The sequence below is a fragment of the Leptonychotes weddellii genome, chromosome 4 (assembly GCF_054177405.1).
Source record: "Leptonychotes weddellii isolate Sample4059 chromosome 4, ASM5417740v2, whole genome shotgun sequence".
Lineage (NCBI taxonomy): Eukaryota > Metazoa > Chordata > Mammalia > Carnivora > Phocidae > Leptonychotes > Leptonychotes weddellii.
In genome coordinates this window covers 53,675,761-53,696,772 of record NC_138372.1, presented here as the reverse complement: position 1 = coordinate 53,696,772, position 21,012 = coordinate 53,675,761, and positions in this window count along the sequence as shown.

Sequence of the window (21,012 nt, the reverse complement as noted above, 5' to 3'; positions counted from 1 at the left end):
GGTGGGAGGATGGGTTAGCCTGGTGGTGGGTATTGAGGAGGGCACGTTCTGCATGGAGCACTGGGTGTTATGCACAAACAATGAATCATGGAACACTTCATCTAAAACTAATGATGTAATGTATGGGGATTAACATAAGAATAAAAAAAAAACTTAAAAAAAAAATAAAGAAAACAAATTTTTTGTTAAACACTGTTAAAAGAAAATATTTCTCAGTGAAAAGACCATAGTGAGAGGTCACAATACTTACTGCGCCTGAGTGACTTCATGAATATAAAGCTGCTACTGACCTTTATGATCATAACACCCTCAGTTCTTGGTCAGTTTTATGCCTATCTCCTCAATCACCCCCTTCCTTTTCTGAGTTCGACTATGTAAGTCTCCACCCATTTTTACCATCTGTAAAAGGAGGAATCTTCCTTCTCTACAGAATCTGTGAAGGAGGAATGAAAAAGGAGGCTTTAGTCTATAGGTCTCACAAAACACTGCAGTACTGTGCAAACTCCCTAAGAAGCAGGCTCTTTGCAATCTTACCACTAAAAGCAGGAAGAATGTCTTTTGGAACCCAACTACACATATCCCAAGGAAAAGTATTCATTCTCAGCAATAGTACAGTCTGAATCCTTTAAGAAGTCTGCCTATCTTCCATTGAATTATGCAAATTACATCATTAGATGGAGCTGAGCACAATCCTTTTTTTTTTTTTTTAAAGATTTTATCTATTTATTTGAGAGAGCGAGAATGAGAGAGTACATGAGAGGGGGGAGGGTCAGAGGGAGAAGCAGGCTCCTCGCTGAGCAGGGAGCCCGATGCGGGACTTGATCCCGGGACTCCAGGATCATGACCTGAGCCGAAGGCAGTTGCTTAACCAACTGAGCCACCCAGGCGCCCAAGCACAATCCTTTTAATAGCTTTCTCTCACTTAAAAAAAAAAAATACTCTGTGATCACAGTTCTAATAGGGACTGTGTGAAATTTTTAGCCATGGGGCCCTTACTTTCCAAGAAAGGAGGAGCTATCATTTTATTTAATCCTCACAACAACTATTCAAGGTAGATACAATTTTTACTCTTACCTTTCATTCACGAAAACTAAGGCTTAAAGAAGAAATATAAATTTCACATGGCCACACAGCTTGTAAGTGGCAGAGCAAGGAATCAAATTCAGAACTACCTAACTTTGAATCTTATACTCTTATCCAATGATGTATGGGAGACATCTGGTCCTAGCTCACAAAAACTAATAATTAAATTTTTAGGACTTTTTTGAGTTGGTTGTTAAACATAGCCATTAGTAAAAATCAAATTATATTAACTTAAAATTAACTAAATTATTTGAAAACAAAGGTGATAGTCAAAACACAATACTTCCTCGTTATTTAACTGTATTTTACTATTATCAATGTTCTTGAGTTTACGTATGTCTCTCTCTATTTGCACGGTGGAAACCCTATGTAATGATGGGCCACGGCACAACTTTTTCCAAGTCCGTGTTCAATGATGTCATGTTCATAACTTGAAAGTGGCCATGATAGAAATATTTACATCATGAAAGTTAGTAACACCCCCTCCCCCACCAAGGCTGGTTTTAATTACACTACATTGCATTGTTTGTTTCTCTTAACTGTTACTATCTTACCCTTTTACAGTGATCATTTCTCTCTATGAAAGACACAATCCATGTGTCAGATAATTGGTCTCAACAGTGCCATATAATCCTGCACCCTTTGGTCTAGGATGTCACATATCCTTAGATATCACACATATTATGGACTGGATTAAGTAAGTAGACGTTCTACTTTCCACAGTTACAGAAAAAGAACAAAGTCCATTCTTCTCAGAGTTCTGGATGCCCAACACATTAGCTGTATCACTTACTTAGCAAGGATCAGTGAAGTGATAGACTGGTGTTCCTCTTAAATGATCTTGCTGAGCAAGGGAGGAATTTAATATTTAGAAAACAAAATAAAAACTACAAAAGATAGAACTTCTTGTTCAGACTACAGACAGCGAAAGAAATCAACTCTGCCTGTCAAAATTTCTGCCTGTCAAAAATTCAGATATTAAGAATAACTAGCAGAATTGGGCCCGAAAGAGCCTCTGATTCCCCTCTTCCCATTGATTAGGAAGAGCCAAAATCTTGATCCTCAATTCCCACTTGAACTTAACACAATTTAGTTTGCATAAAGTCATGTGCTGATGTATGCCCAGAGAAAGAAAAATGAATTATCCTCCTCTATTAATGCTGCACGGTACAGTTATTCAAAGATATTTATGAAATTATTATATATTTTCAGATCTTGGCTTATATGAAGCACCACAACAGCCAAGTATTTAGTAATACATTGTAAGTTTTCTTCTAAATTGCAAGTTTTCAGAAACCCATAGGTAAATATGAAACGCAAATATAAAATATAAAATTAGAAAATAAATATAAAATTAGAAAATTGTTTCATTAAGAATGAATCTTTGACACAGTTCCTTACTCTTCACTAAAGAGCAGCTATAAAGCATAGAATAAAAACCCTGAACCTGAGAGTTTAGCTAAGATTGTTTTTTAAATTGGCCTTTTTGGATGACAGGTCCAATTCTAAAAATTTCATAGAACCATAAAATTGGGAATACTATCAAGAGGAATCATTTTGTTTACCTCATTAGGTGAGAATACATCCATGCCAGCATTTCCCAAAGTTCCACAAGATGGTAACAGGTATTATATGAAGAAAAGAATTAGCCAAATAAACTTGAGAAAGGCTGGGTTTTTAAAATTTTTTTCTTTCAATCCCTCTCCAAACAGAAACCACCTCTAGGTTCTGGAAGTCACTCCCTCCCCTTGACCCTTCAGGTCTTCGGAAGGTAAACCTGCTGTAGCTGGCGGCAGGGTATTGTGCGACCTTTACTGATGCTCTTAAACCTGTCCAAACCTTCAACAAGGTCATTAAACTCCTCTAAAATTACCCAGCTAAGTGTATTAACTCTTTCCTGCCAGGACCCTGACATAAATACCATCTCCACCATTTCCTCATTGGGAATATTGGAACCGCACTCTTTACTATCTTGGCTTAAAATCATCCCACGCCGTGAAAGTGAGGCTATTCACACTGACTGGATCATTTAAAGGCTGAGCAAAATCTCAGGGCTTCAACCCTTCTGGAGGATAAACAAGCACCTTGGTGACTGCCGTCAGTGGGTGATCCTCACCAACAGGAACAAAAAGACCTTTTATCGGTTGCTCGGTCCAGGCAATGTATGCCATTCATTGGAATGGAGACCGGATGATGTCCTGAAATAGCCCCAGTCTCTGGCATGTCCCAGGAAATTGTCACAGAAAGTTCTGGCTTGGACAGAGCTTGGCGATCTCTTGATGCTGACATCATACCAGTTCACATAGCCCCCTTTTCTTTCCTTTCCTATTGCATTCCCATTCCTTATCTGGTCTAGAGACAGGGAAATAATGTAACTGTCCAAATGTTGTCTGTTTTACACCATAGATTTTTGAACTTATAATCAAAAATTGCTTCTTGGATTCTCTTATTTTTATCATTTCAGGACTGATAGGGAAGTTCCCAAAATATAAGAGAAGAAATGCAATAAAGCATAAAGGAGAAGGAAACCTATCAGTATATCCCCAAATGCATTTTCTTGCCACATAAATTTTGATAAGTTCTAGTTCAGAACGTGGAGCTGGTACATATGTACTTCTCCTCTCCTCCCAAAGTCCTCTTAAAATAATGCTATAAAACTATAAAAGGAATAAATTTACAAAGGCATTGAGACTATAACAGCAAGCTAAAGATTTTAACACATACCTGCAAAACCAAAGGCAAGTAAAATCAAATCAATAAAGAAATCATAAGTGAGGGATCCGGAACTCAGGATATGCATAGGAGAAAATTGCAGTAGAAATAGGAACTCCTGGGGCGCCTGGGTGGCTCAGTCGTTAAGCGTCTGCCTTCGGCTCAGGTCATGATCCCAGGGTCCTGGGATCGAGCCCTGCATCGGGCTCCCTGCTCCGCGGGAAGCCTGCTTCTCCCTCTCCCACTCCCCCTGCTTGTGTTCCCTCTCTCACTCTGTCTCTCTTTGTCAAATAAATAAATAAAATCTTTAAAAAAAAAAAAAGAAATAGGAACTCTTCTCATAACCAATCAAAATCTCTCCCCGAGTTGATAGGTAGAGAAAGCAAGAGTAAGGGAAGAAAACTCCTAGGAAGAGGAGCAAATTGACTATTGCTGAGATAGCTTCAGGCAGGCCTGAAGCCTGACCTGTCAATAGGGTGGCAAGCCTCCAGTTTACCTTTAATCTCTCCAGTCTTGCAATAGCACTGAGGAATGCTTTGGGAGTGTTACCAATTACAGTAATTTCAAATGTTGGGCAGACAGGCGCATAGTACAAATCTCCTGAGAGAGCAGGCACAAGGGACCAAGAAGGTATAAAACCACTGCATGTCAAGCTTACTGCCCTGAAGTCATCACCCGGATCAAGGAGTATTACCGGTAGTCGGGCAACTTCATAGGGATTTGAGGGCAACAGGATCTTACTCAACCACCTGCTAGGTTGCTGTGTTTGCTGCACTGTATACAGTTTATGTGCAGTAACTGTGCCCTTTACGTGCTTAAAGGAACCTGTATACTTTGCCTCGTGTGTGAACAATGTTCTTCCAATCACGTCACCATTCTATTTTGCCTAATTGCAGAGTGATATTGGGAGCACACATATACACCCCCCCAAAACAGAAACTAGACAACAATGTCAAAGCCCACTCAGAGGCAGTGCAGTGTGATGGTTATAAATACAAGCTCTAGTCCCCAGCTGCCTTTGTGTAGTCTTCTCTCTGACCCTTACAAGATATGTGATATTAACCTTTCACACCTCGGTTTTCTCATTTCCAAAATGAGGACAATACTTCAACTCTCAATACACTTAAGGATCCCATGAGACTTCAATGAGTTAAAACATATAAAATCCCATGTACCTGTCACATAGAAAATATTGTAAATTATCATTTTATTACAGCTATTTTAAAACAGGTCTATAAACATTTTCTTTTTTTCTTTTAAAGATTTTATTTATTTCTTTGACAGCGAGACACACAGCGAGAGAGATAACACAAGCAGGGGGAGTGGGAGAGGGAGAAGCAGGCTCCCCACTGAGCAGGGAGCCTGATGCAGGGCTCGATCCCAGGACCCTGGGATCATGACCTGAGCCGAAGGTAGATGCCCCTAAACATTTTCTATAAAAGGCCAGATATTAAATATTTTAGGTTTTGCTGGCCAAACATGATCCCTGTTGCATATTCTTCTGTGTGTACGTGTGTTTAACTCTTTAAAAATGTAAAAACTATGTTTGCCTCATGGGCCATACAAAAACGGGCTGCAGGCCAAATTTGGCCTCCTGTCTGTAAATTTGTCAGTGCCTGTTTTATTTTTTAATTTTTTTTTAATTTTTTTGTTAACATATAATGTATTATTTGTTTCAGGGTACAGGTCTGTGATTCATCAGTCTTACACAATTCACAGCGCTCACCATAGTACATACTGTCCCTAGTGTCCATCACCCAGCCACCCCATCCCTCGCACTCCCCTCCACTCCAGCAAACCAGTTTGTTTCCTGAGATTAAGAGTCTCTTATGGTTTGTCTCCCTCTCTGCTTTCATCTTGTTTCATTTTCCCCTCCCTTACCCTATGATCCTCTGTCTTGTTTCTCAAAATATTCATATCAGTGAGATACTTCAGTGAGGCCCCAGAAGCCTGAAATTAAGGTCAGCAGTCTTTTGTGAAAGTGACCTTTGGAGGAACTGGTAGGACCACATAGGGACCTCAAATGACAGCATCACCCCTAATGAATCCTGATGCCAACTGGACATGCAAAATGAGAGAACAGAATTTTACAGGGCCAACCTGAAAGCATTTAACTTCCTGAGACTCTCTTTGGTGGTGAAGCATTTAAAATAAACCACAGAATCTTAAGAACAAATTTCTGATCAAAGCCAAAAGCAGGAATCCCAATGCCTGATCAGCCAGTCAAGATTTTGGGGAACCATATTCTACATTTGTGGATCTTTCGGAGCTAAATTTACCAAGTTACAAGAATAAGGCAATTTGGGTTTTATCTTGGAAGAATTATTCAATTAATACAAATTACCAATTTAGAATATGTGTGTGTGTGCATGCATGTACCACCATGGTGTATACATATGTATATGTACATGCCCTTATATGTGTATATGTATGTGTGCATTGGAAAGGATATTTGAATCGAAACTTCATGTGACTAAAACTTGGTAAATTCTGTGTTTATTTTATGTGAAAATGAAAAGATTAGGAATGGGCCAAAAATTTCTGGAATTATTAGTAAAAGAGTTATAAAATATTTAAATATAATTTAAGCATAATATTGAATATGAAATTTGTTATAATACAATATACTGTTGTCTATTTTGAGTTGAGTCCAGGTAATTTTACCTACAGAAATTTTTCCACTTATATTTTTCAGGTTTGAAAACATTCTGAGGATTCTTGGCATTTATTTAGATGTGCTATCTGACATTCTTTAATTGAAAAAATTAGACTGATACAATAATATTGAGCTAATAGTACTTGTATATATCCATTGTAATCCAATACCATAGGAGAGAGAAATATATACATATTGACTAAAGTACTCATGAAAAGAAGTTAAAGGCTAATTTTAGGCAAAATTTCAAAGATTTGTCTCTTTTATTACTGATACCTTCCAGTTATATAGAATTCCACATGAAATACTACATGTCTTCTGCCTCTATATTCTTTATAATTTTTCAGGATACAGGGTAGAGTTTCTTTTACTTTTCATATAACTTGTCCTCCAAGATGATGATAAGAAGAGTTGTTTGGGTAGCCATTCTGGGCACTTGAGGCATGGTATAAAAATAGAATAAGAAAAGACTTCCAAATATAGGAGACAAAATGTTGCTTGGTACGGCAATAAACTACATTAAAACTACTGGAGAAAGAAGAAATTAGATTTAAAAGTCTCATATTAGGGCTAAAATAAAAATTTGATTAAGTTCAAAATCATCATAAAATTGTTACCTTTTCTTTCAAAAGAAATGATATTTTCTGCTCTGTACCTCAAATGGCTTCATTAGCATGCTGCATCCCCCATCTTCACATAAAATACTAAAATCTTTACTTCTAGCCCCTAGAATTGATATTTATTGCTATTTTTTAACAAAAGGACCTAGAGTCTCCTGGGGAGTGTGACTGATTGCATTTTAAAAGTTGTAGAACCCAGGAAGAGACTGAAGCATCTTATTTAAGTTGGAAAGCAAGAACTTTTATTTTTGTTTTTGTGCTTTCCTGTATCATTTAGGTGTTTATTACCCTGTGTGGATATGTATAAGTGTGTAGTTGTAAATAAGTGAATAAAATATAAGTATTGTTTATGGTATGTCAAGCCCACATTGTATTATAATAGGGTCCAAACAGGCTACTTTTCTGTATCATGCCTTCTCTCAGTAAGAAACTTATCTAATAGGAAACACCTTGGCAAATATTAGCACATTTATGGCCTGCCTACAGAGTGAAAATTCTCTTTACCCAAATGTCCATTATCCACTCATCTAATGGTTCTTTGGCCTACTCCTGATGATAAGAGAAGTGGAGGTTCTCCTTCTCTATTCTTCTCAGCTCTACAAGCTTCCTGGTCCTCGGGCACTCACAGACAGCTCTGCAGTCTCTGGTTTGTCTTTAGTTATGGTATCACTTCCCTTTGATGCTCTTAAAGCTCACACATATAATACCCATAATTTTTTCCACTAGGAAACTGAAAAAATTTTGGAGTTCTCATTTCCATTGGTGGGCTGGTAAAGCAGCTTACTGTCTTTGTTTTGTTTGTTTGTTTGTTTTGTTTTGTTTTAAGTCATGATTTGTAGCATTTACCTCTTTCTGTGATATAAATATTCCCACCATGGCTGATTTCAAGTTACTTACAGCTTAACATCTGGCTCTCAAAATTCCTAAATACTTGATAGGCATACCTCATGAATGTGAGCTAGCTCCAACACACTACTGTCCCTACCTTTCTTCATTTTGCCTTATCTCAGCTTTTCTCTGTGATTTTACCTGCAAAAAAAAGTCACGTCCGGTTACATTGGGAAACAGCATTTCCTATAAATTCAAAGACCCCACTCTCTTTGCCACTCCCTAAATTCTCATGTCCGTGTTCATACCCAGAGTTTGTAGTGGAAACCTGGTATTTCCTACTTGTTTACAAAACTTTTACACATTATGTATGCAAGTATTGTTGAAAAGGAAAAGGAAGAGGAGGAAAGAACAAGGAAAGAAGAGAGAAAGGGGAAAAAAAGGAGTATCATAGTCCTCTGTCTTTTATACACTTATTACTTGCCTTGTGTTACAGTCATTCTTGCACATGAATTATCACTTTCCCAAGTTAAAAATACTTTGAGGACTTAACCTGTGTTTCATTCATTTCTGCACCTTCTGTAGCACCCAGCTCAATGGCTAGCCCATAATGAGGCTTCACATTTGTTGGAAAAAAAAAAAAAAGGAATGAATGAGTAAAAGAATTCACAGGTAAAAATGATTAAAAAGGAAAATCTTGTTTCCATATCAAGCCACATAAATAAGTAGTCAACATTCTGATTTCCGAATTTCCAAATTGTTTGCCATCGATTTCCCACCAATGTCAAGTTGGTTTTGCCATCACCAACATGCTCTTACAGTAGACCTATTGCCTCGGCATCTTCCTTCTGTAATGGGGAACATATATCTGACTGCCTTACTCTGTTTAAGGTGATGCTTTTGTGCCTTCCTGAGATAATCACTCTTTACTGATAATAGACCAACTATTTGTTGGAAGACTGGCGCTCAGCGTTGGTTTTTTTCTTCCAGATAAAGAGGGCAGCCCCCACAGACATGTGCAGCATGACTTGACTACCAGAATGAATTAAAATTGGGTTTTATTTATTACTCTTGTCATCAAGGTACTGTTAAGTGCTGTCTACTGATTATGAAATCAGTTAGTTCAGTGCAGATAGTTCAGTCCTGAGCTCTTTAAAATACTTCGCACATTTAACTCAACTTAGAAATTTTAAAATTGTTAAATAAAAATGAACTACCCCTTCAAAGTAGGAAAAGAGGCTGAGTTTACCTTTTTTTTCATTATTGTTAAAGTAGCAGGTATGAATCTTTATTGGATGAACAAGTAAAATCACATTTTATAATTGTCTGTAAATCATCTAATTTCTATTCTAAGAACCCAGTCCCACTGAGCTGGTGAGTCAACATCAGTTCTTTCCAGGCTTTCTCCCACACCCAGGTTTGTGTTGAGGTTCTAAGGTCTCCAGGACCAGGCATTAGAACAATGGTCACTAAGTATCTATCCACATTAGTAACGCTTAGATTTTTCTACAACCACATGAACCTTAACAAGCATTCCATTGTGGCATTTCCATGCCATGCACAGGGCAAGGGACATTTTACCAGGGCTAAGATTCTAAATTTGGTAGCTAACCTACCTGGTTTGTCACTTGGAGATTTCCTCTGAAGTCCTACTACACTCTTAGGTGCTTCCATGGTATGAGCATCACCTTTGTCCAAGGACTAGCAGACGTCCCCACAATGGGGAGAAAACTCTCTTTTCCTTGGAGAACTTTCTATCGCTCCTGGTTTCACACAGGGATACCAATTTTCTCTGTCTTTAAATTCTATTATCCTCGGTGGGCAAACAGAAACCAAGAAACCCTGCCAAAAACCTTTTATGTGGTAAGAAATTATGGAGGGGGCGCCTGAGTGGCACCATTGGTTGAGCACCCGACTCTTGGTTTGGCTCAGATCCTGATCTCAGGATCATGGGATCAAGCCCTGCATTGGGCTCTGTGCTCAGCTGGGAGTCTGCTTGAGATTCTCTCTCACTCTCCCTCTCCCTCTGTCCCCCCCGCTCGTGCTCTCTCTCTCTCTCAAATAAATAAGTAAATCTTTTAAAAAAGAAAGAAAGTATGGAACTGGTTATCTGGTTGAATAGAGGACAGACAAAGGGGAAAATTCAAGGAGAAAAACAAATATCTCAAAATTTCAATTAATAGCTAAAAAAAAAAGAAGAAGAAGAAGAATCTGGACTAGCAAAATATCTATTAAACATCCGCCTTCTGCTTAGGAATATCTGTATTCAGGGATTTCATTGCTTCAGTGTAGGGAGGTGGCCAAATTTCCTACCCTCCATTCTCTTCTCTCCAAATGCTAGTTTAGGTACATTTCTGTCCTTTCTATCTACTTGCTCTTTGCCTAACAAAGATAACATTCTTCTTAAGTGAAGTAGGCACTGCCTAAGCAATATAATCTAAGAGATATTAGGAAGGTCCCTCCCTATTTGAAGAAGATTGTTTCTCTGTTACTAATGAGCAACTACTGGTGCTGCCATTAGAAAAACCAATGCGTCAGATGAAGGCAGAAGCTTAAAAATAATCCATGCATTTAAGTATTCATTCAACACATATTTGCTGATAACTGGTATATGCCAGATACTCTGCAGGGTACAAGATATACCACAATAAAAAAGCAAACACGATTTCCCTCTCATGGAGTTTACAGTCTACTCATGGCAAGAGATATGAGAAAACATTTCTTTTTTTTTAAGATTATTTATTTATTTATTTATTAGGGAGAGAGAGAAAGAGAGAGCACAAGCAGGGGGAGCGGCAGGCAGAGGGAGAGGGAGAAGCAGACTCCCAGCTGAGCAGGGAGCCCAATGCGGGACTCGATCCCAGGACCCCAGGATCACGACCTGAGCCGAAGGCAGATGCCTAACCGACTGAGCCACCCATGTGCCCCCATTTCTTTCTTTCTTTCTTTTTTTTTTTTGAGAAAACATTTCTAAATGATTATTAATTACAGTTATAAGGGGCTATGAAAGGAAAAGGGAGATATCTGTGAAAGTACATAACAGGGGAACTTTCCTGATGAAGCAGCTTTTAGGCAAAAACTTAGAAAGGAAGTGAAGAGAATCTCAATTACAGGACACAGCATGCCTGGAGGCCTAGAAAAAAGCAGAATGTTGGTTAGAAATCTTTTTAAACTGAAAAAAGACACTGGCGGCTGAATCCTCGAGGTGGGACAGGGTGCCTCAAAGACAGACCAGAAGGTGAGCAGGGGCTAGAGTTGCAGGCCTGTGTAAGCCATAACGAAGATTTTGGTCTTTATCCAAAAAAAAACCCAGAAGTGTTTTATGCAGAGCAATGAATGATCAGGTTTCTATTTAAGAATTCTGGCTGCTGTGCCGAGAATGAATGGGAGGGAGGCAACGATGGAATACATGAAATGTTATGCCGTTATCTGCTATTAGTATCCTAGTCTCTCAGATTCTTTGCAAGTAGCTGTTGCTACAAGAGTGTGACAGTTAAAGCCCTAAGATTGAGTCCCTCCCATGGCCACATCCTCACCAAATTGTACTTTCCCTATCCATGTCTCCTTCTTTTAGCTCACGCCCTTTTGCTTATAATAAAGTCTCTACCTGACACATCAGCTCTATCGCCAGGACCCCTATTCTCAATCAGGGAATTTGTAAACTCTTAACACCTTGCCTATGTAAGCCTCATCTCTCTCACCACTCATGCCCTACACCCATGCACTGGAGTCCTGCCCCTGAACTCCAGTCTCAGGCGTGGAGCTTTGTTATCTGCCAACAGGTTCACCTGAGAACGCCTTGTCTGGTACTGCCCGTTACCCAATTCTTGCTATCCTTAGTGACACCCTCCTTGTTCAAGCTACTTTTCTTTCTTTCTTTTTTTTTTTTTAAGATTTATTTATTTATTTTAGAGGGAGAGAGAGAAAAGTGCACACGCGAACAGGGGGAGGGACAGAGAGAGAGAGAGCTGGGGAGAGAATCTCCAGCAGACACCCTGCTGGGCACGGAGCCTAAAAGAGGGGCTTGATCTCATGACTCTGAGATCATTACCTGAGCTGAAATCAAGATTCTGATGATTAACCAACTGAGCCACCCAGGTGCCCCAAAGCTACTATCATTTTTTTACCTCAATCACCCCAACATTCTACTGGTGCATCTTCCTCTCTCAGTCTGGCTTCCCACCAATGGCTTGGCTCACACTGCAGCAAGAAAGATCTTTCTAAACCAAAAATGTTGCCATGTCATCTCCCTCCTGAGAGCCCTTCAGTGGTTTCACATTTCTTACAAACTGCAAACCCCCCACATGTCATACAAGGCCCTTCAGAATTGGACTCTACTTGCCTTTTCAGTTCTGTCTCATACACTCTTTCCTTTGGACTTCTTGCTCCAGTCACCCTTAACTTGTGTAAGAGCTGGATTAGGGGCTGGACCAGCTGGGGTGCTCACCTCACTGGAGTGCATTAGAAATACTGGGCTTGGGGGCACCTGAGTGGCTCAGTTCGTTAAGCATTTGCCTTCGGCTCAGGTCATAATCCTAGGGTCCTGGGATTGAACCCCGAGTCAGGCTCCCTGCTCAGTGGGGAGTCTGCTTCTCTCTCTCCCTCTGCCACTCTCCCTACTTGTGTGTGCTCTCTCTCTCTGTCAAATAAATAACTAAAATCTTTTTTAAAAAATAGAAATACTGGCCTTGTTGACTTGGCTCCCCAAGTTTTGTTTAACTGGCAAAATTGACAGTGGTCTTGCTTCTGGAAAAAGGAGTCAGCACTCCCAAATGTAAATAAAAATATCCTCCTTGTCCCCCAGACATACTGACTTAAGTATTTCTGCAAAACATATTTAGAGCAACAGCTAAAAGTTGTCAGTAAGTTGAATTTCTAACACCAAATAATATGTGGCATAGTGCTATTTATCAGGGATGAGTAGTTTATTTTATTATCTAAATGTTATATTTCTAGTACACCTCCCAAGAAGTTCTTTGGTTCAAAACACACACCATCTGAAGAAAAGGAAGAGAAGGGGGAACATTTCACTGAGTAATTCCACAATATCGACTCTACTTTGACCCAGCTGAAGTGAATTACTAAGTGAATGTGTTTTGCATATAATTTTTTGTAATAGAAAAATCAATTTCTTCCTGGCCTCAAGAAATAAATATCGAACAAATAGTTTTTAAATATCCATTTTAAGGGGTGACAAGATGTTGGCCTGCCTAACAGGCCCTGATTCTCAGCACACTCCTGCAACCCCTGTGCTTTGCTCTTCCTGGAACATGCCTCATTCCCTCATGCTGTTTACCTACGCAGCTTAAATAGCACCCCTCTAAGGGGGCCTTCCGTGACCCATAGGCCAATGTAGGTCTTTCTCTATACTTTCTGTCTTCCCACACTTGTCATTATATTGTGTATCTATTCTATTTTATTGTGTGTCTATTCTTCTAGACCTTAAGCTTCTGAAGCAGGACATTCTTTGTTTTGTTAACTTACATATCCCAAACACCTGGACCAGTGTGTAGAACACAGAAGGCCCTCAATAAATATTAGGTGAATGAATAAATACATGAATGAGTAAGTGCATGAATAGAAGAGTACTCCATGTCAGAACTCCCTGATTCCTCGCCTGAACTGCCCCTGCCATTTATCACCATGGCGTCCAGTTGCCATATTCTGCGTGAAGCCATGTCTGTGAACCAAATTAATGACAGACCTAGAATTAACTGCAGCTGCTGCCACACATATCCCCAGGCACATGACAGTTTTCAACAACGGGTATAGAAAAAGGAAATGCTAAGACACTAAACACCATGAATTGTCTTCTCCGTAATTTTGTTTATGGCCCAAACTCCTTATATTCCTCCCCAGTTTTCATAGGGAACTCCCCAGACATCAGGAAAACAATTTAGGTAATGATGTCTCAGCTCTGCAACTCCCAAAGGACTGTGAATCCAGTGAATTCAAAGCTCCAGAGAATGTCAGGCTGACGTAGCTACCTGGGAAATTATTGAGGGACTATGGAGTAAGCAAAGTTTTCTCCTGGCTGACATCATCCCTCCAGAGTTGCAACAATATTCCAGGGCATTATGTTGTCTTTTGCAAAAATTATTTAATTTAAAAAACATGAAATCCTTACAAGGTAGGCGAAACTATCTGATACCCATTCTATGTATGAGAAAACTGAGGCCCAGGGAAGTTAAACAAATTATCCAAGATCACCCAACTAGGGAATGACAGAGCCAGAATTCCAAATGAATCTAACAATTCCAGTATACAGACACCCTTAATATTAAGCTTATGTCCTTCTACCCTCACCCCTCAATCAATTTTTGGAAGCAATGCAAGTTGGTTTCAAAATCCAAAATGAGTTAATAAGAAAGAAAATTAATCTTTCTGTTCACGATGCTATCATTCTTTATTTTGGGTTCTTTCAAACAGCTGTTGTATACATTACTTTGGGGTAAATAACATTTCTTTAAATAGAAAAATAATCTCATTCTGTTTACATGTAAAATTAATCAAGAGGAGTGCCTGGCTGGCTCAGTTGATGAAGCATACAACTCTTGATCTCAAGGTCATGAGTTCAAGCCCTACCTTGGGTGTAGACCTTACTTAAAAAAATAAAATAGGGGTGCCTGGGTGGCTAAGCTAATATATTTATAATTACCCAAATTATTATCACTCATAATGGTTTTCTTAGTGAATTGGCAATGCTATGGTTAAGGATAAACAGCCCATGAACTGTGGAAGTTTCCATGGGGAGAGAGGTCAGCTAAAGGGGAAAATAAATTTTGAAGAGGCTGGCAATAATACTGCCCAGGGGAAAGAAGTATTATGGTGGCAGTGGGAAGAGAGAAGAGATAGTGACCCCAAGAAAGGGGAGACAGGGTTACCCTTCCTCCTTGAGACCTTTGAGAAAAATGTGGGGCACATGCGTTTAGGAAGGGCTAAGCCTGAAACATATTCTATGCTGACATACAACCTGTGCCATGGGAAAAAAGGCCAGTGAGGGTGAGGTTGATAAAGCTAGTATTTACTGTGCATTTAGTATATGCCACAGTCTATCCTAGGCTCTTTACATGGTTCTCTAAAGATTTAAAAAGAAGAGAATTCAAAATAAATGAAAGACCATTTTGGGTATCAAAGATACTTTCATTTGAATTAGAGAGGAAAAAAATTGTTAAAAATTATTTAGACCTTTATAACCAGTAAATTTGTGTGGACTTACTATATTTCCAATACTCCATTAGAGATTATGACAAGCTACCAAAAAAATAAAAATAAAAAAAGGATACTCAGACATCAGAGGGCCATATAATCTATGAGTTAAATCTGATGAGCATAAAATATAGTGAAAGTTCAGGAAAAACCAATATGTATGGTTTGTAGGATCCAATGGGCTAGGCAGGACTTGATCTGTATCTCAGAAGTATAAGAATTAGACGAATGGTGGCAAAGGAAAGAGACCTTTACACCACGGCATCACATGAGCAAAACAACACAAGCGAAGCTCAATGTGACTTATTAAAGGCCGTAAGATCTGCCTAATTGGAATTTAGGGTGGGTTTGGGGGAGAAATGAAAAAGAGACCTATAAATTGGGATGAGATTCTGGCAAGCCCTAATACATTTTAATGGATTAAAATCTAAGGAACTTGAACTCCAGTCGGTCCTTGCAGTCTCTCTGTCACTCTAGCTATCCCACCTAAATCCCACACACTGACACTGCTAACTTTCTCTCTACATTTCCTGCTGGTTTGCAGTAGCTTCATGTCCAGTGACCGTTTAGCAACCCCAGGTAGGACTGAGACAGGTGCAGAGACAGTTCCCCTTCTCTAATGTGGATAAAAAGGTGATGCCCTAAAAGAAGTGTCTCTCCTCGTAACAGCCCTCGTGCCTGCAGCAGCTTCCCTTGCCCTCTCTGCCTGCCTCCTAGAAGAGCGCGTGGGCTCCATGGTGGAGTCTGTAGAGTCCAGACACATTAATGTGAGCTGTGGGTTTCATCGGCCTAAGGTGTAAGATGTAACCTGATAAGCGTGGCTCCCCCATAAATCCAGCCCATGGCTTTCATGCTGTCCACAGAGAGTCGCTGTAACTAGAGTGTTCTCTACAGGCAAAGCAGTTTGCTCTCTCACACTTAGTGGGGGGTGAAGGGCATGTTTTCCAGAGACAGAATAACGTGAACATGAAGACTCCACTCTAACTTGGCACCCTTCCTGCCGTAACAGCGAGCCACCTCCATCAAATGTGCTGAGTCGCACGTCAAGAGTAGTAATTATGTGGGAAATGGCGCTCCTGGTAGCCACTGTGGGCTGTCATGGTAAAAGATAACTGGAAACTTGAGCACTGCTAGATGGTAAATTTGTCACTCTAAGTAGGACAATGCCTAATGGTGATAAAGAAAATGAAGAAATACCTGACATTAAATCTCTTTTATGGTATTTTCATAGAAATTGGAAGAACACCTACATAATCCTAAACCTCAGGAAGGAACATGAAAAGAAAAATATAGTCCTTAGTGACATGGACTTTCATAACTGGGTGGGATGTTCAGGATCATTAATAACAGCTCCCTTTCCAGGTGAAGCAGTTAAGACTTAGAAAAGTTAAGAGATTTGACTCAAGCTCATATGGCTTTCATTTGGATTATGTCCCAAATCTCACTTTTTCCAATAATGCCATGCTAAAACAACAAAGATTTGCAGGCCATAAAACAGTAGGACATACATATTATTATGTTTGATCTTTCCTGCAACCCTATGAGAGTAGTATAATTATCCCTTTTTCACAGATCCAAAACCCAAGGCTCGGAAAGATCAACTGAGCTGTCTGAAGAGCTCATGGAAAAGGTGGGGATCGTACCTGCATCTTTTGGCCAAGAGACTGAGTCAGAGCATGCTGTCTGTCTGGCAGATGGACCTCCACAGACACCTCCTCTCTGCTTCTCCACTACACCTATGCAGGAACCCATAGCTATTAAAAGGAGGAGATTGTTCATCAACCTATTCAACAATAGGTACTGCGCACCTACTACACATCAGGCAATGATCTACATCACAGAGTTAGAGCACTAAGAAAAACAGACAAAGTCACTACCTTCACGGAAATAGATAATATATAAAAAACATATAGGGCAGGTGGAAATAAGTTCTATAAAAGAAAAGTAAAATATGATAAGGATATAAAGAGTATTGTGGGTAGCAATTACCAGTCACCCTGTGGCTCTGTCCCAACCTGAGCAAATCAGCATGCACAGATCTATTTTTTTTTTTAGTTTTTATTTAAATTCCAGCTAGTTAACATACAGTGTAATATGAGTGTCAGGTGTACACTGTAGTGATCCAACACGTCCATACATCACCCGCTGCTCATCACAGCAAGTGCCCTCCTTAATCCCCGGCACCCATTGAAACCAATCCCCTGCTCACCCCCCTTTGATGACCATCAGTGTGATCTCTGTAGTTAAGAAAGCAGACCTTCTATGCAGTGATGTGTAAGCAATAGTAACAAGCCCACGTTTACAGATCCTTAGCGGTCCACAGATATATTCAGTGTTTTGGAAAAAAAATAAAATGGTAAGTTGAATATATACTAAGAGAAGACTCCAGAGGCTATTTTTTTTTTTTAACTTTTAAGACAGGTTATATTAACTCTGTGGAAGCACCGACTACCTAGACTTAATCATAAATCCTGATTGACAGATATACATGTCATAAAAACGGGGGCTCCAATCGTTACTTAATAAATGCGATTTGCCTGGTAGAAAAAAATGAATGCTTCCAAAAAATTAGGAATTATACAAAGCTGTCCTTGGCCATGATAAGGCTGTAATTCACATCCATTCTAGGACAAAGCAGAGGGAATTTTTGCCCTAGTATCTCTTGGAGACAAGGTTTGCCCTCTTGGCATTAGGGCAGACTACTCTGAAGAGACTTCAGGTATGTCCTTATTGCCGCTGGCTATGCTGGCCTTGGGTAAACCTGAGTACTCAGTAAAATACATATCCTTTATCACCTTCTAAAACCTTTCTCATTCACATGAGTACTTACACTTCCCATCCCAATACACAGCCCACAGCTGTGGTACCTTCCTCAGGCTGCTCTCTTTATTCTCAAGAGCTTGCTTAGAGAAACAATAATTAAGCACCACAGAAGGTCCTTTATATATATGTTATATTATATACTCCTCAAAACAACCTGATGAAGTAAACACAGCTATTTTCACTTTGCAGATGAACAAACTGCTGTTTATAGAGATGAAGTATCATGCCTGTGGTCACACACATAGTCTCTTTCTCCTTCCAATGTAACGTGCTAAATGACCAGTAAATCTACTATGTGAAAGGGTAAGTTCTTACACAATATTTCAATATTTTTAAGACAATAATAGAATTTATGTATAGACACTGCAAAGAACTTCATTGTTTACAAATTTCTTGCACATTCAATATCACAGTGACGAGTCAACAAGGGAAAGAAAACATAAGTCCTCACCATCCTCAAAAAAGAAATTTAAGTTTCTCTGTAGCTGTAAATTATTTAAAAATTTAGAGCTTATAATTTTTAAACTTTGGTTAGTATTAATAATAAAGGAGGGGCGCCTGGGTGGCTCAGTTGATTAAGCGGTCAAGCGTCTGACTCTTGACTTCTGCTCAGATCAGGATCTCATGGGTCCTGAGATCGAGCCCTGCCTCCAACTCCATGCTCAGCGGGGAGTCTGTTGGAGATTCTCTCTTTCCCTTTGCCCCCGCCCCGACTCTCCCCCCCTCAAATAAATAAATCTTTAAAAAAAATTTTAAAAAAGGGGTGCCTGGGTGGCTCAGTCATTAAGTGTCTGCCTTCAGCTCAGGTCATGATCCCAGGGTCCTGGGATCGAGCCCCACATCGGGCTCCCTGCTCCACGGGAAGCCTGTTTCTCCCTCTCCCTCTCCCCCTGCTTGTGATCCTGCTCTCACTGTCTCTCTCTGTCAAATAAATAAATAAAATCTTAAAAAAAAATTTTTTTTTAAAAATAAAGGAAGTGTTCAGGGTGCCTGGGTGCCTCAGTCAGTTAAGTGTCCAACTCTTGATCTTGCCTCAGGTCATGATCTTGGGGTTGTGAGATGGCACAGCATGGAGCCCACTTGGGATTCTCTCTCTCCCTCTTCCTCCCCCCAACCCAAAATAATAAAATAAAAATAAATAAAATAAAGTAAGTGTCAGCTTGTGTGTTTGGGATTATTTTCCTAAGAATATTGTTATGTTTATCCTTTCCCTAAAATTAGAAGCATAGGCTATGACAAACATGTTTATGGTTAAATAATGAAAAAATAAAGTATGTGTTTAAAATATGCAAGAGGTTAGAGATAATTAGAAGTTAGTCAACATTATCTGTCTAGAGAAATGTTTCTAATATTGTCAAATTTTATCTCCCTAGATAGGTTAATAATAGTTAAGCTAATGCAATGTTAGACCTCATTTAATCTGCACAACAACTGGAAGATGAGAATTATGATCTTCACTTTACAAATGAGGAAACTTGGACTCAGAGAAGTAAAATACATTCCCAAGGGACAGAGTCATCATTTGGACTTAGGTGTATCTCTCACAATGTTTGTGCTCCTAAACACTGCAAGGCCTTCTATGTGCCTCCTTCTTCCTATCAAAGCCCAAGCTTTACACATGATCTGACTTCACAGGTCTCTAAGCAGTACTGGGGGGGATCCAAGTCTAGACACAGACTGTTTTCCATCATGGATGAACAATAGTACTGGACATTCAGCAAAAGGCACTCTCAGAAGAGATGAATACTTTGATCATCATTTTGACAATCCAAAAACATTTTAAATATTAAGTGCATTCTGCCACTGCACACATGAATCATATTCTTGACTTCATATTAAAGTTAAATATCTTATCTTTGCAGGATTTGTTCCAAAATTAATATGCTGACGATTCACAATCCCTTGTAACATTACCCTTGGCCTACCATTTTTCATCACTGTATTATGATAGAAATGGTCTCTTTGGGTTAAATCACATTCATCTGGAAGAAGGTTGTTGTGGTCTGCATAAATAGCATTCAGTTACTTTTGAAGAATTATTTTCTCCATCTGTTCAAATCCATGTTTGCCACCCTCAAACAGGTACCATCACCTACCAGAATTCCTGGCTTTAAGGGACTTACTTAGCCCTGTCCCTGACCTTTTATTAAATGATCTGGAGCTGTTTTACTTCTCTAACAAGTTTTGCCTGACTGTTGTTTTAGTCACGCAAAAAAAAATTATAAACCAAGATTTTTAAAAATACTGTACAGACTGCACACAGGGAGGCTGGCAGTCTTCCATACAGTGTTCATTCTCTGCAGCACAAATCGTCACCACAATAGAGAGCCTAAAACAAAAGCCAAATGCTGCAGAAGGAGTACTTTTCCTCCTGAAAAAATTCCAACATTGGGGAGCATACTTTCCTATGGATGCACACGTATAATTTCCATTATTGTTAATGGGAGCTATACATGCATAACACCCATTACTGCTAATGGGAGCTAAGTGCACACACAAGGGTAGAATACAGTGAAATCTGTCTTAGAGAATCACCCAAGAGACTAGCAAAAATCAGTTGCCTGGTAGAGAATGGTTTTAAATTAAAAGCAGAACAGAACTGAACTTGAAACCACAGGGGAACTATTTAAACTTCAGGGAGCAGTGGGAATTGGCTTCACTCTTTCTTGCTCTATTCCAGTATCTTGTTTTCCTCATCCATGTTCTTGATGAAAGCCAATGACCTTGTGATCTCCTAAAGAGATGATCTGAAAATGAATTTCACACCTCCATTGATTCAAATGGTAGACTTGGGGATCTTTTGGTGGGGGAAAGAATACAGCTTCTGGATGATTACATCACAGCACATGCAAAATACAAGTCACTTGGTATCTTTAATGACAGTTAATGAACCAGGATGAAAACAGTAAAGCAATATTATTATGGCCATTTATATCAATCATTCATTAAACATCAAAAACATCTGTTCTATAATGTTATTGTAAAAGTCAATGAAAGATAAACCAAAAAGTGATTTCAGTCTACCCAAGTGGCCTACCACATTTTAGAGCTTTGGAAACAGATTATTCTTATGGTATCTTA